Genomic DNA, 17,175 nt, shown 5'->3' with positions numbered 1-17,175 from the left:
AACTTCTGATCTTCCCACATCTACTTCCCAAGTGCTGGAGAAAGTCGTGTGTGTGTGTGTGTGTGTGTGTGTGTGTGTGTGTGTGTGTGTGCGTGCTGGTGAAGGCTATGTGCACACTACGTAAACACTTGACCACTAAGCCACATCCTCACACCTACCTTACCTCTTAACTAAGGTGGGCAGACAGGTGACAGACAGGTCGTGAACCGTGCCCCAGCATGTCCTGTACATACAGAGTCCTGGCCGAAAGCTGCAGACCCAGGCACTTGAGGGTGACAGAGAAAACCCCAGCTTCCCAGCCCTGTCAGTTCACCCACACATGTATTATTCACCATTTATTCAAATATTCATAGGCACCTCGTCATTGTGCAAACTGGTAAATAAAGGGAAGGAATAAGTGTGGATTCCACCTGTCCTCCACAAGCTCTACCTTAGGGTAACCTAAAGTTGATGAGGGCACATTCCTTTTCAAAGAAGCATTTCATGATAGAATTGGGGACCCCTAAGAATTGAGGGCTCCAGACATAGAGCCATGACAGCCCAGAAGATCAGTGATGACACAACCAGAGCAGGGACTTTCTAGAAGATCGCTCACATTGGCATGGAACTTGAATTAAACCAAATCGGGGCCAGCAATGCAGAGGACACAGAGCAAACTGACTACCACCCAGTGGGATGCAGCCCATACGGTGCTAGCGGGCACCTGGGTGCTCAGAAGTGGATGCCAGATAGTGCCGGTTGCTATGAAGGGAGGGGACCCCAGTGAACCTCAAAGATGTGTCAACCTAGGGCCAAATGTGCACCTGGCTGGGCCTTGGTGGAAACACACTCAAATGAATGCCAGCTGTACCATGGCAATTGGCACTAAGGGTGTTTATGACATCAGTGCAGTCAGCTGTCACAATGCTGTTGCAAACCAGCCCTTAGAGTCTGCCTTTTAGAGAAATCCAGAAATATTTGTAAGTGCAGTTATGGGACAGATGAGAGTGGCCTTTTGTTAGACAGCCACACAGCAAAGACACCAAGGAAAAGAGGACCCCAGATGGTGGCTGGAGCAGGAGATGCTCTTTGTGTGTGTGTGTGTGTGTGTGTGTGTGTGTGTGTGTGTGTGTGTGTGTGTGTGTGAATGCGAAGTTCTTAGCAGCCCAAAATTAAAAAGAGAGACCTGGACACAGTGGTCCATACCTGGAAGACCTGGTACTCAGGAGGCTGAGAGGAGGAACTCAAGTTCCAGGTTGGCCAGGGCTATAGAAAGTCCCTGTCCAGGAGACTACACCAAACTCACAAAATTAGTGGGGAGTTGGGGCAGGGAGCTGCTGTGTGTGACGTGAGTGTGCCTTATTCTGAAATGGGCAGACTCCCAAGTTATATTGTCAATATTTGCAAAAAGCAAATTGCGACTGGTATGCTGAGTGGAATCTTATTTTTATTAAAATATGCAAGGAAAATATTTATAGGGCACCAGTAATGTAGCAGGCTTTGAGCTGGGGGTTTAATGAATTAGGTAAGTCTAATGGTTGTCAAGGAAGATGGGCAGAGCTCTGCTCTGATGGAGCTCCAGGGAGAACTTCTCCGAACCAAGGACAGTCTAGAAGCAGGGACCCTTCTAGAAAGATCAAGAGCCTGAGGAGGTTCCTGGGATGCAGAGGAGGCTCAGATGGTGGCAGCTAGTAGCATCCTGCTGGGATACAATGGGCTGGTTGACATTTTACGACAGTGTGGCTCCTCTGGGCACATGGATGTGTCTGGGGACAAGGCCCAGGCAGGGCACCAGCAGATATCTTGGATCCCTGCAATACCTGGTGAACAACACCATTCCAAAAAGACTACTGCTGGGATCTGGGGAGTAGCCAGCCATGCCCCAGGTTCTATCCCCAGCATGGGGTTGGGAAAGATGTCTACTGAATTCTTTTCCCTCCCCACAGCTCCCCTGCCAACCTGGGATGGATGATGTCTGTGTCCCCACAACCCACTCCTTTTATCCTCCCAGAAGGCCCATGGCTGCTTGTCTCCTCGCGCCCACACCGTGCATAGCTAACACCTCTTGTCACCCTTCATCATGTCTTGTCTCTGCCTCTCTCTTCCTGTGCCTGTGTCCCCCACTAGAAGCAGTTTTGGCAGGGGACCCCTTTTGGGGCAGGGATATGAGAGGCAAACCCCACCAAATATCCCCCATTGCTGGACTGCCCAGGCTGTCTGCCTTCCGTGGCTTCCTTCATGTTATCCTGACACGCAAGGGAATTAAGAGGCCCCCACTTATAGTCTCTCCTCCTTCAATCTTTGACTTTATGATGGAGCAGAAGCATACCTAGGTTCTGTTTACACTCTCATACAGAACAAAATCAATTACACCAGCTGCCCCATGGTTTGTTATAGATAAGCCACCAAGTGTGGCAATTCTACATAGCCACAGGCTAATCAGAGGGAATGTTGGGAATGCGCTTAAGGTGGGCTGTGATGCTTGGTAGATGAGGATCCATCGTAAATTAAAGTGCTGTACATCCAAGAGATGGAATATTACTCAGTCATAAATGCACATGCCAAGGAATACTTCCAGCCGCAAGGAACATTTTGAATGTGGGGGCAAAAAGTCACATTTCCCGAATGTTCTCAATTCCACTCTCCCGCATCAGCCTCAGAGATGAAGACATGGATCAGAATTCAACTTCTGAAGTCACAAGGCTCACACAGAATAGAGCATGGAGCATGACAAAGTAGATACCAGAGTGGACACAGTGAAGCCCTCAGTTCTATAGCCCAGTGGGAAGCTCATCCTGTAATCAGCACTGAGTCAGGAGGATTGCCACAAGTTTGTGGCCAACCTGGGCTATGAAGTGAGTTTCAGGTCAGCCTGAGCTACATTGTGAGACCCTGTCCCACACCCCCACACACACACACACACACACACACACACACACACACACACACACACACACACACACACACACACACACACACACAACCAGTACCCTAAACCCCAAAAAGAAAGGCAAGTGGTGGAGAGATGGACAGGATTACAAATGATTTCTACTTTTTCTATGACAGTTTTTTTCCCTGACATAGTCTTGTGTATCCCAGGCCTTCAACTCTTTAAACATGTCCCTGAATTTTTTATCCTCCTGCCTCTACCTCCCTCCACCCCTGGAGTGCTGGGATCACGGGGTAGCACCAGCACCCGATTGTGCAGTGTGAGGAATGGAACCGGTGCTTCATGAGTAACAGGTGAGCTCTGCACTCACTGAATCACATCCTGGCTTTTAGGTTCCCTAGGTTCACACTGACACACTCTTTGGCAGAGCAGAGGATTTGGGGGTGGTATAGGAATGCTTTTCCAAATGATCTTACAACGTGAGTCACACGTGACACATTGATCCAACCCCTTCCAAGGTCTATGGTTTGTATCATAGGAGTGGGGATTGTCTTGAATGTTAATGGATGCAGAATGCTCCATCTATAGTGGACAGCACCATTCGATGGCCAGGTGGTCCTAAGCTATATAAGGAAGCTAGCTAAGTATAAGCCTGTGTGAGCCAGCCAGCATCCTCCTCCACGGTTTCTGCTGTACTCCTGTGGCTGTGCCTGAGTCCTGGCTGGAGGTAATGTTGTGTGAAATAACAAGGCCTTCACTTCAAGCTTGGACTCTCTTAATGATGAACTATGACCTGGAAGTGCAAGCCAAATAAATCATCCTCCCCAAGTGGCTGTGGGTCTCAGTGCTTTATCACAGCCACAGAGAGGAAACCAGGACAAGACACTGTGACAGTAATGTTAACTGTCAATGTGACAGGATCTAGAATTACCTGGGGGCTCTGGGGATGCCTGTGGGGTTGATCTTGATTGCATTAATTGAAATGGGAGGACCTGCCCACTGTGGGTGGTGTCATTCACTGGCTGGGATCCTGGAGAAAGGGAGCTGAGCTGCAACACGCTTTCATATTATTTCTCTCTGTTTCCTGACTGGATGTCACATGACCAGCTGCCTTGGCTTCCTTGCCATCATGTACTGTCCTCTTGACCTGTGGATCAGGGTCAACCTTCCCTTCTTTAAGTTGCTCTTGTCAGTGTGTTGTCACAGCAGCAGGGAAAACCGCACAGACAGATATCATTACACACACTGTCCTGCAGCTGGCTTGGCCCTGTGGGCTCGCACTGCAGCTCTGAGCTATAGGGTAGAGCGCAAAGAAGCCAGCTCACCCCTCCAAAGGCACAGAGGTGGATGGCGGGCACTAGCTGGCATTGTACGTTCTTCTTCTTGGGAACACTGGGCCCCAGGAAATCCATGTAGAGGAAGGTCCCATGCCTGAGCCTCTTTGCTTGAACATGCAATGGGGCTCTGACACCCCCAAACAACCCAGCTCACAGTGCACACTAGTGCACCAGAGTCTCCTACAAGCCCTCCAGGAAAGAAATCTGACTTTGACAGAAACTTGTTTGCAAAGTGTGTGTGACCTCCAAAGCTTTCTTTTCTTTTTTTAATTCTTGTGAATTTTTATTTAACACCCTGCTGAGCTAGCTGGAGAGGAACACCCAGTTGTAGAAAGCCAGGAGTATATTCTACACCTCTGGCCTGAGGAGGGGATATTTTTAGACATCAGCTACGTAGAGAAAAGATTGCCATCAACTTAGGTGATGATAACATTGACCTTGGCTTATTAAAAATGCATAAGAGATCAGCTGGATCTGAGGAGCAGATTGTGTTCATGCAAACAGGAAGGCTGGCTGTTAGAGCCCAGTGGCCTGGGTGACACAGGAGGGAGTTGTCTAGGGCCAAGCAGCCGGTCCCTCCCTGACCTTGGCTTCACTCAGGCCCCGCCCTGGCAGCCCCAAGTCTTCCCTATCTTCTGCCAGAACATAGACGGCATCTTGGTCTTTGCATTGCCATGAAGGACTGGAGAGCCTTGACTTGGGTAAGGGGGGCTACCCAAGGACTAGTGGCCCAGAGCATCCTTATTCTCTTGACTTTGCAAGTGCTTCTAGATGACTTTGTCTCTTGGAGTGGGGGTGCAGTGGGGGAACTTCACTGGCTCCTCGCCTCCATTTTCTGTGATGGTTTGTATATGTTTGGCCCAGGGAGTGGCCCTACTATATTTATTTTGTGTGTGCAAATGCTACAGAATATATGTGGAGGTTTTAGAGCATGTGTGGAGGTCAGAGGACAGCTTTCAAAAGTCAGTTTCCTCCTTTCACCACGTGCAACCCAGGATCAAACTCACGCTCTTAGGCTTGGTGGCCACATGGCCAGCTCTCTATGAATTTTCTACTTTTTTCTGATTTATTTATTTATTTACTTAATGTATACAAGTACACTGCAGTTGTCTTCAGACACTCTAGAAGGAGAGCATCAGATCCCATTACAGATGGTTGTGAGCCACCATGTGGTTGCTGGGATTTGAACTCAGGACCTCTGGAAGAGCAGTCAGTGCTCTTAACTGCTGAGCCATTTCTCCAGCTCCCAAACCTGTTCTTCTCTTTTTTTCCCTAGACCTCTATGACTCTTAGGGGGCATTGAAGCCCACTTTAAGTGGGTGCATGTACAGTAGGTGAACTCCGTCCAGCAGAGCTCCGGTCAGTGAATGGACAGTGTGCGTGTGGTTGGGTCAGGGGAGTGACAGTGGCCCCAGAGTAGGCTCACTGGCAGTGTCTGTTCCACCAGAGCCTTGTTCTCTCCAGCCTTCAAAAGTTCTGGGCAAAGACAGCTGGCCTTGAAGCTCCCACTTTGCATGAGAATCATTCTATAAGCTCTTGCAACCCACCCCCACCCAAATATGCAGATGGGGAAACTGAGGCCTGGAAAGGCCACTGAGGCTCACCTAGGGTAGGCCAAAGGTGGTACCAGGCTGGAGTTCAAACATCAGCCAGACTTGCAGCTGCTCTCCGTGGCTAATCTCCCAGCACTCTAGAGCCAAGGTAGACATGGGGAGGCGGCACAGCAGTGGGCAGGGCTTCTGAGCACAGGTACACATGTGCTCAGTCCATCTGAGTCTCCATTTGCTCATCCATTTGATGGGAACACAAATCCCCTTTATGTTTGGGTTGTCAGGAGACCGGAAACACTGACCACTCATGAGGGAATAAATGAAAGAGTGATGGATGGGCAGAGAGCAGGTGCCTGTCCTGTGGTACACACACACATGGAAATCACTATATGACACAAAGCCCCCTGCACACAGTAGGTACCCACACGTGGGGGCTAGTTTCTTTCTCTTCCTTCTGCAGCACCTGGGAACTGGTGGCCATGATCCTTGGGTCCTACCGGCCACTTACTGTTATGGCCATAGGAAAGAATGCTGGCCTTTACTCTGCCTCAGTTTCCTAACCTGTTAGGCTCTGCAGGAGGCAGTGCAGGAGAGTGATCCCGGCACTGGGGACAAGGAGGCAGGACAATCAGAACTTCACCCTCTTCACATATAGAGTCAGAGGCCAGCCTGATCTTCACAAGACCCTGCCTCAAAAGAAGACGGGGGGATTGAAGTAAGGAAAAATAAATAAGCAAGCATGTGTGTAACTCCAAGCCTTGCTACCCACCAGCACCTGCATTATTAACCAAATCCCGAGAATACCCACAAGGCCCCATTCCTCCATCTCCTGTGTGGGAAGGCAGGAACTCCATAGGTCAAGGCCATCACTCAGGTCTCTGGGGGGCAGCAGAGGGCTGTGGAAGAGTTGTGAGGCCTGGCCTCTCTGAGCAGGACCTCCAGGCAGGGCCTATGTCCAGACCCTATGGGTGGCCCTGGGTCCCTGACAACACTCTTGGTTCAGATGCTTCTCCTTCATGGAGGAATCGTTTCTCCCAAGGGTCTCTACACTAGTTTTGACCTTGAAAATCAGTTCACCAGAAAACTCTGGCCCAGGCTGCCTTCCCTTACTACTAAGTTCTTCTCAGCTCAGCCATCAGAATAAATTATTTAATCATGAAGAAAGGGACAGTGTGGGGTGGGCCAGCCCACACTGCCAGGGGCAGGTGGATACACCATTTCCATCCTCACCGCTGGGATGGGGGAGGGGGGGCCACTCTCTCAATGCTGACTCAGCAGCTACCTTCCTTCTAGCCCAGACCTTGGGGTTGATTTGCTGTGTGACCTTGAAGAGTTATTTCTCTGGGTCTCAGTTATGAAAGGAGTGGTTGGATCAGACCTTGGATTTTCAGTCTTGTCATTAAATTTTCCTAAGTGCCTAACACACTGCCTGGCTCCCCAGGAAGCTCTTGAATTCTGTGGGGGGAGTGAGGAGGATGGAGGAGGGAAGGAAGAGGATGAAGGAGAGAGGGAGGGAAGAAGGAGGGAGGAGAAACAGAGAAAGGAAAGAGGAAGGAAGGAGTGGGGAAGGAGGGTGAGAGGAGAGGGAAGAGGGTGGGAGTCGAGAGGGAGGAGGGTGGGCATAGAGAGGAGGGTGGGAGTGAGGGAGGAGGGTGGGAATGGAGAGGAGGGTGGGAGTGAGGGAGGAGGGTGGGAGGAGAGAAAAGAGAGGCCCCAGTGCTATGCAAGCATGGTGGCCAGTGTCTGGGTAGCCAGTGGCCTGTGGACCTGGCAGCAGGCACTTACTATGGGAGGAGGTAGCAAGTCTATGCAGAGGGCTGGGCTCAGAAAAGTAACACTTGCTATGGTTGACAGCCAACAAGCACAAAGGCCAGTGGGGTGAGAAAACTGTACTTTCCAGCCATTCCTGGTGGCCCCAAGGGACAGCCCCATGTCTTAGTGGCTAGCAGACTTCAGAGCAAATGTGACTGCTTGAGGTCTCTAGGGTCCCCTACAGGGTGGAGGGCATAGCTTCTAACCTCTTGAGATCACTTCCACAGGGTGTCCCGAGCCTCTGTGGATGACACACAGTGAATAAAGACACGGTTGCTGGCTGGGAGCTGGGAGGCATACCTGTTCTTCTCACTGTCCGAGAGGCGAGAGGCTGGCTTCAGTCAAAGGTTTGAAGCCAGCCTCAGCAACACGGAATGATTCTGTGTTAAAAGCAACAACAAAAATACAGGACCCCAGGTTGGATTGAATTTCACGTAAATAATGAATGCTTTTTGTTCGCATAATTCCATGCCGTGAGACTGAGCATTATTTTCTGTTCCTCTAAAGCTTGAACCTGAGATGTCCTGTATTTCACACCTGCCACCCTTGGTTACCATGTGGCTAAGACAAGCCCTCTGCTCTGGCCCATCGGGTGCACCCACTCACCTGCCTAATTTAGCCCTCATGTCTCCCAGACGGCAGAGTCTCTGTGGTCTTGCCTACCTCAGCCTTTTTCTGGAGCTGACAGGTCCCGAGTCAGCCCCTGGAGAACATAACGTTTCCAAGACAGGGCCAGGTTCACCTCCCAGGGAAAGCCCACACCAGACAAGCCTAACTCTCAGGACACGTGGCAGGCCCAGCTGGGTGTCTGACAGCCACATGGAGGATCGCAGGGGCTCTGGCCTGTGCCAGGCCTGAGCGTGCCCTGCCCAGCAGGGAGGGGCGGGCGATGCCCAGGAGTTACCAGTAGGGGCACCATCTGGGCCCCAGCCTGGCACCAGTGTGCCACAGAAATCGTGAGCCGGCCCTTCTCTCCTCTGGGCAAGAGAAGCGGGTGTTGGAGCGACTCCCAGACGGGAGCTGGGAAATGTAGGTCAGCTCCCTAGCCAGTGAGTGATGTCACCTGCTCCTTGGGGCAAAGAGGAAGTTGCAGGGAGTTTGGGTGAGCATGGAACAAGGGGTGTTGGAGAGAGGCAGGATGGGACCCAGATCTGGCTCTCCACAAAGACTGAGCCCCAAGGGATGCACATTTACATCTCCAAAAATGGGGTGACCATGTGGGAAGCAGGGGAGAGCCCATCCTGTCCCCTTATAAAGCAACTCACTACAGAAAGGTCCCCAAAACCTGTTCTCTCCCTCAAATGGCCACCTGTTGTCACCCAGGAGTCCAGCCAAGGCCACGGTTATGGGTTCTGACCCTTAAAGTTGGAAGCAAAGCTAGCTCTTTAAGACAGCAGTGCCTTCCGCTCTCACCGAGAGGAACATCCTCTTCTATTTGGGAAAAAACTGATGAGCCTTTGGTTATTACAGGGCAGGCTCCAACTCTACGTTGGCTGGCCAGGTGTCAGCTCTGAGTGACAAAGGAGTCATCAGGGCATTTCTTCCTGAGGTCTACAGGGAGCAGGAGGTACAGCTGGGTGGAGGGTGGGGTAGGCCTCAAGGTCTATGTTAATTCCCACCTCTGTCCCTTTTGAGCTCAGGATAATGAGACAGGTGACCTGTGGCCTTGGGCCATTGGTGGGTGGGAAGTCTGAATCTTTGGTGGGCTCTGTGATACTGGGGACAGGCTACTAAAAGCAAGAGAAAAGTCAAGAGAGAAGCTGAAGGACCCAAGTGTCCAGAGGGCATAACACATCTGTAACCATGACCATTGGGAGCTGAAAGAAACCTGCTAAGGGGCCACACAGAAGTCTCAGGGCTGGGGGACTTGACACTGGAACCAAAGAACACTGCCAATCAAGACCTGAGCGCCTGTGGAGGAGGGGATCTTACACTGCAGGATGAGGGGCCACCGTGAGCGGACGGGCTGGATGATGCCAAGGTAATGGGGACAGATGCAGGCTGCAGCTCCTCCTGGAGTTGATGGCCGGCAATTGAGTTAATTGGCTAAATCAAATCTGGGCTTCTGTGCAAGCCCTTTTCTATTAAGTGCCCCGACATACATCACCTGTGCAGGCCGCTGATAAATCCCGTTACCCATTAGGAAGCCAGATGAAGCCTCCCTGCAGCTGCTGGTGACTCCTTCCCTGGAGCCCAGCACAGTCTGTACCAATGTAAGCTAACCTTCGGGTTCTCAGACAGTGAACCCACCTTGGGCCACTTCCCTCTGAGATGCCCTAACTACCTCCACACCTCTGTGTTTTGCCTTCCCCTCAAAGATCTCAAGGTTTCCTTCCCAGGAGTCTGGGAACCCCCCTTCTCAGCTCCCTCCCACTAACTCTTTCAAGCCCATGGAAGCTGTCCTGAGGTGGCTTGTTACCTGCCCCCTCCACGACCACCTTCCACCACCACCTTCCACCACCAGACTGGGTCATAGCTGCAATAGGGCTTGACCTCACGTGCTCTCTGAATCTTCCTCTGCCTTTCACTAAGATCAGAGGCCTGGCCAGGCCTGCTCACAGCCCCACCTCACTTCTCCTCAGACTAAAACCACTGTTCCCTTTAGCTTCAGGGACCACAGCCACCCAGCTCTGCATGTACTGCTCCCCTCTTGTGCTCCCTCACCACATCTCAGCTATTGTCACTGAGCTATTGTCTTGAATCCTTAGTGCCTTCTGCGCTGTCTTAAACAAGGCCTTTGCACCTGCTGCTCTTGCTGGGAGAGGCTCCCTCCCCCATTTAGCCTCCAATAGCCACTTAGAAGCCACCCCCTGACTATCTAGGTCCAGCTCTCAGTTGGTCCCAGCGTTATCCTGTGTCTTCGATGGTTCAGTCCCCATGTGTGGCTTTGATTGGTCCCAATACTCTTTCTTTTATGGTGTCAGCACCACCTGCAGCCCCTGCTCACATCCAGCAGGTTGTAGGTGACAATATAGGTTAGATCATTACCCTACTACCCCACAGATATGTGACGTCCATGGACATGTGGCCATCTTAACTAATTAAGATGTTGCCATCCTGGATAGGGTTAGCCCTAAGTCCCATGCTCAGAATCTCTATGACAGGACAGAGGGAAAAGCCAGGCAAGACTCAGAGAGAGGCGAGGTGGGAGGAGGCGGCTGCAATGGCATGAAGACTGCCAAGGCTGCCCCAGGCCTCAGAGAAGCTGGCACCTCAGTTGGAAAGGTAAGATGGAAACGCTCTTCTTGTGGTGTCAAGGTCCCGGGGTGTGGCACGTTGACACAGGGATGGATGTAGTTACAAGGGGTAAGAAAGATCGGAGGGGAACCCCAGAAACAAGGGACCAGGGAGCTGGCAGCTACAAGATACACAGCCCAAGAGACCCATCTTCAGAGCAACTCTGAGACTCACGGACGTCCTGATATCCCAGTCAAAAGCCAGGTTTCCAGTTCTCCCCTACAGAGTGTGGGTCCACCCCATCCAGTGCATGAACAGAACCCACCAACAGAGGGCCTCAGGGCCTACAGGTCCTGTACATATGGATCTGCTACCCAACTCTCATACACACTCAGGAGGGTGTGAGAGAGACAGTTAAAGATAAAGGACTGTGCCTGTTGAGTGTTGTCAACGTGACAGAATTGAGGATCACCCATGAAGCAAGACTCTAGGGACCTGTGGACAATTACCAAGACTAGCAAGAGCTTTGAGGATGCCTGGGAGGGATTATCGTGAATGGGAGAAGACCCAGCTCATTGTAGGCAGGACCTCTCTTGGCAGGGATTCTGGACTACATAAGCAGCATGCCTTCATCTTTCTCTGCTTCCTGACTGTGGTGTCATGTGACTGTGCTTCTGCTGACTTCCCACTGTGATGGACTGTATCCCTGACCTATGAGCTAAAATAAATCCCTTCTCTTTCACATTACTTTTATCAGGGTCTTTTATCGCACCACACGCATACCAAATTCATAAGTAAGTAAGTAAGTAAGTAAGTAAGTAATTAAGTAAATGACAATGTAAAGCAGAAGCCAGATTGTTTGTCCAGAGACTGGTCAGAGGTTTGGGGGTCAAGGCCTTTTAATGTGAGTTCCATGTGGGCCCTTTCCTGAGCAGAGCTCACACACAAACTCTAAGAACACACTTTTCGGGGTCTTCAGATGTTCCGCCCTCCTATGAGCCCACAAATCCAGGAAGAAAACCTTTTGGCTTCCTGCAACCCAGGACTCCTTCCAGTTGCCCACGACAGCTGGTTCTTTTTTTTTTTTTAAAGATTTATTTATTTTATTTATATGAGTACACTGTCACTGTCTTCAGACACACCAGAAGAGGGCGTCGGATTCCATTACAGGTGGTTGTGAGCCACCATGTGGTTGCTGGGATTTGAACTCAGGACCTCTGGAAGAGCAGTTGGTGCTCTTAACCACTGGGCCATCTCTCCAGCCCCCGACAGCTGGTTCTGACTCCTACTCCTTCAGGGACAAGCTCATGGCCCCTGTCTCCATTTTACAGAGGTGGGAAGGAGGACAGATAGGCTAGTTCTCTTGTTCTAACTGGTCATACCAGACACTAGAATTTTACCTGGACAGTACAATATGGAAGCCAGCTATCCATCTACTCACCCACCCATATAACTGCATACATAGCTATGTATACACCCACCTACCTCTCTCTATCCATCCACTTGCCCGCTCATCTATCTACTTACCTACCTGTCCATCCATCTGCCATTTACCATCCATCCATCCATGTCTCTTTTTACCCATTTATCATCTATCCACCATCTATCTGTCCACTTGCCCATCCATCTACCCATCTGTCCACCTTTCCATCTATCCATCCATCTAACATCTACCCATCCATCTGTTCTCCCATCCATCTATCCATCCATCCATCCATACCATCCACCCATCCATCTGTCCTCCCATCCATCCATCCATCCATCCATCCATCCATCCATCCCATCCAGCTGTTCTCTCATCCATCCATCCATCCATCCATCCATCCATCATCCATCCATCCATCTGTCCCATCCATCCATCCATCCATCCATCCATCCATCCATCCAGCTGTTCTCTCATCCATCCATCCATCCATCCATCCATCCATCCATCATCCATCCATCCATCTGTCCTTCCATCCATCCATCCATCCATCCATCCATCCATCCATCCATCATCAGCTGTTCTCTCATCCATCCATCCATCCATCCATCCATCCATCCATCATCCATCCATCCATCTGTCCTTCATCCATCCATCCATCCATCCATCCATCCATCCATCCATCCATCCAGCTGTTCTCTCATCCATCCATCCATCCATCCATCCATCCATCATCCATCCATCCATCTGTCCTCCCATCCATCCTTCCATCTGTCTCCTATCCATCCATCCACCTTTCATCCATCCATCCACCTTTCATCCATCCATCCATTCATCCACCTACCATCCATCCACCTACCATCCATCCATCCATCTGTCCACCATCAATACATCTATCAATCCATCTACCTATCCATTTACATTTTTGTGTTGTTCTAAGGATAGAATCCAGGTCATAGGCAAGTGCTCCATTACTGAGCTGTGATTTCAGCCTACACACACACACACACACACACACACACACACACACACACACACACGCGCTCAGAGAGAGAGAGAGAGAGAGAGAGAGAGAGAGAGAGAGAGAGAGAGAGAGAGAGAGAGACCCACTACAGAGCCCAGGTTGGCCTTAAACTCAGAATCCTTCTTCCTTTATCCCCTAATGCAGGGGCTGTAGAGCTGCTCCACCATACACTGCTTTTTTCTCTTACACAACTGAGTAATATTCCATCACATGTCTAGACTGCCTGGCATTTATCTATTTTCCAAAAGACCCTTGGGCTGTTTGCATCACTGGCTTTGGTGAGCCTGCTAATGTAACATGGTGTATAGATACCTGTTTTAAGTTCAGAAGGAGAACCACTGGCCCACATGTTAATTCTGCATTCAACGTTTTCGGGTGTCACCATACTGTTCTCAGCAGAGCTGGGGCATTACCATTCTCACCAGCCATGCAGATTGCTCTAAGTCTTCACCAACACTTCGGAGTGTTTTTTCTTTTTTTTTCCCTACCATAGCCCTTTGATGGTATATGCAGCATTTCTTTGTATTTCTTTTCTTTTCTTTTTTTTTAAATACAAAGTCTCTCTATATAGCCTTGGCTGTTCTGGAACTCGCTATGTATCCCACACTAGCCTGGAATTCAGAGACCGACCTGCTATGCCTCCTGACTAAAGGCGTGTACTCTTACACCCAGTCCCATCCATATCTTAACTCCTAGGCCTCAGTTTCCCATTTATGTAATGGGGACATGGATCTTCCTGGGGCGGGGCTCAATGAAGTGTCGGGGGGTCACTAGCCTTGGAGACTTGCTCTGTAAGTGATGGTCACTATTGATGAAGGTCATCTCCATCCTCCACAGCCTCTTGGGATTCTCTTCCCATCCATGTTTGCAGTGGGGAGTCAAGGGGGACAGAGGCTAGGGTGAGTGGAAAAGTGCCTTCCCTCCCTGCCCCCCACACTGCCTGCCCCAGCAGAGGTTTGCTTCTCTCTGACACTGCTATTCTTGTCCTGTGACTGCATCTCCAGTTACTGGCGATCAATAGGCACAGGAGGTTTATGAAAAAGACAGGGAGGCAAGAGAGGGGGCGGGGTCAAGGGAGAAGACCAGGGTGGGCGTGGCCCAGAGCCCACGGAGAGAGCTGCCCATAGGCTCAGTGAGGATTCTGGGGTCAAGCAGGTCCCCTCCTTCTAAGGGTTTTGACCCCCTTCAGGGCAAAAGAGGACAGAACCCAGCTAACACCTGGCACTATGATAGCTGAGTAGGGAGCCCACTCCTATTCTGTCCCTGGTATAAGAGGGTGCAGTGTGGCAGTTTTCCTGGAGCCCGTAAGAGATTTCTGGGTAGAAAAAAATCTCCAGGTCTCCAGGGTAAGACCTGGTAGTGGGAATTGGGTGGCCCCCACTTCCCTTTGACTCCCAGACTTGGTGCGTAGCAGCCCTCAGTGTGTCAGCCCAGCCAGCTGTTCACAGCTGTAAGGTGGCCCAGGGGCTGTCAGTGCTGGTCTGCAGGGAATCCATAGACTTTGAGAGGCAACGCTGGTATCTTAAAAAGCAAGAGATTTCATACAGGTGCCTGCCGTGTGCCTTTTCTCTCTTTTGCTGCTGGGTTGCAAGGGACTGGCTGCATTTCTCACAAGCTTCTCTCTTCCCTACTGCTTCTGAAGACACTGCCCCTCTCTCCCAGTGCTTCTGAGCCTTGGAAGCCATTTGGACTTGCACACCCTGCTAGCCCAAAGGCACACTTCCTCTTGCTTTTTCTAGGTGCCAAGACCCGGGCTGGGTGTCCCCAAGACATCTTCCCCAGCAGCTATGTCTTTGCCCCTGGCTCCTTTGTCCACTGCCACCTGAGGAACAAAAGGGGACACATTCTAACACCATCAGCAACTCACACACTGTCCCCAGTGTGTTAGGCCTATGGCTCCATATTGCAGATGAGGAAACTGAGGCTCAGGCAAGTTTCCATTTGGCAGCTCACTTCCTGGAGACTCCCCTCTCCCCAGCTCACTGGAGGGGCTGTGCAAGAACCTCTCTGTACCTGCCAGGTGAAAGTCAATTTGTGGTGGGTCTTACTGTATAAAACACCCCTGGAAATTCAGGGTGAGGCTTGGACCGCTGGGACAGGCTGTGTGTCCCTGCTCCGCATGAGTCTGGGTGATCTCCTCCTTCCTCCAGTGCAGTATTTGGCCCGCATTCCCTGCAGTTTCAAGCCAGCCTCTCCTGCCCAGACTCTGTACCTGAGCTCCCCCACACGCAGGAGAAAATAGCTCCCACCTCCTTCCAGCCTTCCAGGAACGGGCCCCTGGAGACAGGGCAGCAGGGAGGCAGAACCCCAGGGTCCTGGTTGATGGATTCACTTTAGCTACCCGTGCAACCCTTCCGTTGCAGCTCTGGCACACCTCGTGTGCCCATTCTTCTTCCCTGACACCACACCAGGTGCCCCTGCCTCCTGATCCCACCCTCGCAGCCATCTGGGCTCTCCTTGGAGATACAATTGCTGATTCGGGCAAAGCATGGGACCACCAGTGAAACAAAGAACTCTAGACTTGGGAGAGGAGGTGGGGACATTGTCTTGTGGTGCGTACTGCTTCAGCACTGAGGGATGAAGTCAGAGCTAGGATGAGAACCCAGGAGACCCAGAGGCCAGGGCCTCATTAGAGAAAGCCGTCTGAGGCTTGCTTGACCTTGGACTAGTCTAGACTGGGATCCTGGCTGGCTGACATTTAGCTCAGCTGAGAAAACAGGAGGCAGAGAGTACAGGGTGAGCACCATGGGCCAAGTGCAGCTTGCTGGATGCTCCAACCTTAACACCAACTTGCAGGTTATTTATTGTTATTTTGTTGCAGGCCGGGGAAGGAAGGCAGGTGCTGCGGGGTGAGAAAACCATAGAGCTTGAGACCACTGGAAACTTCAGATGCTCCCTCTGTTGGCTCACACATTTGCCTCATACCATCTAACTAGACCTAATTAATCAATAACCAAGTTGCTGATTTCCTGCCAACCAAGCCACCTGAAGAGTACTCATTCTTCCCGTGAATTGATTGCCACACTCTTGCCACCATGACAGAGGATCCCTGTGCCCACAAAGGCTGCATGCCAAAAGAGTGCAGGGGCTGCCTGCCACCTCACCTCCCTGCCACCCTGCCATGGAGACAGTGGCTCCCAGTGGTCCCAGTCTTGTCACACAGATGGAAAGGAGAGGTCTAGAGGGGGTGTAGAGGGGTGGGGCTTGAACCAGGTTACAAGAGACATGGCTGCTACCCTGCAGGGGCTCTAGGTATATTCTGGTCCTTACTGGCTCCATCACAGGAGGGAGCACGCAGCCCTCTAAGGCAGAGTATACTGGACATGAGGGTTCCTTGTAGCAGTGGACAAAGAAAGCAGGCTAGGGTCTTGATGGGCCTGGGGACATGGCTGCTACATCAATGCTAAAATGTGTGGGCCTGTGCTTCCTATTACAATATCTTTGTTGTGTTCATTGACAGCTTGACAACCTCTAGAACCACCTGTGTGAATTAGCTTTTTGTTTTGTTTTTTTAAGACAAGGTCTCTCTATGTCTAGACCTCTCTGTATAGACGAGGCTGGACTCAGACTCATGGATACCCACCTGTCTCTCCCTCCTGAGTACTGGGATTAAAGTGCCACTGTGAGCACCTGTGGGGATTATCTTGTTCATGTCAATTGGGATGTCACTGTGAGTGACAGCGACTCCTTGACTGGGATCCTGGACAGTGTAAGAGGAGACACGGGGCTGACGGACAGCCTGCACTCATTGCTGTCTGCAACGAGTCCCTAACTGGGACATGATATACAGACAGCACTGGTTCTCAGCCTGTGACTTGCAATCCTTTTGGGGGTCAAATGACCCTTTCACGGGGGTCACTCACCCAAGACTATTGGAAAACACAGATATTTACATTACGAGTCATAACAGTAGCTAAAATACAGCCATGAAGTAGCAAAGAAAATACATTTATGGTTGGGGGTCACCACGATGTGAGGAACTG

The 17,175-nt window shown here is 50.9% G+C and overlaps 1 protein-coding gene across 6 annotated transcripts in view; it reads right to left on the bottom strand.

Annotated features, from left to right (window-relative positions):
• The window catches only part of Ntng2 (netrin G2), a 57,537-nt gene that overhangs the window by 12,842 nt on the left and 27,520 nt on the right, over positions 1 to 17,175 (bottom strand). The gene's annotated exons all lie outside the window — the stretch shown is intronic.

The sequence above is a fragment of the Rattus rattus genome, chromosome 5 (assembly GCF_011064425.1).
Source record: "Rattus rattus isolate New Zealand chromosome 5, Rrattus_CSIRO_v1, whole genome shotgun sequence".
Lineage (NCBI taxonomy): Eukaryota > Metazoa > Chordata > Mammalia > Rodentia > Muridae > Rattus > Rattus rattus.
The sequence above is the reverse complement of the archived record's forward strand: the minus strand, read 5'-3'. Positions and strand labels throughout refer to the sequence as shown.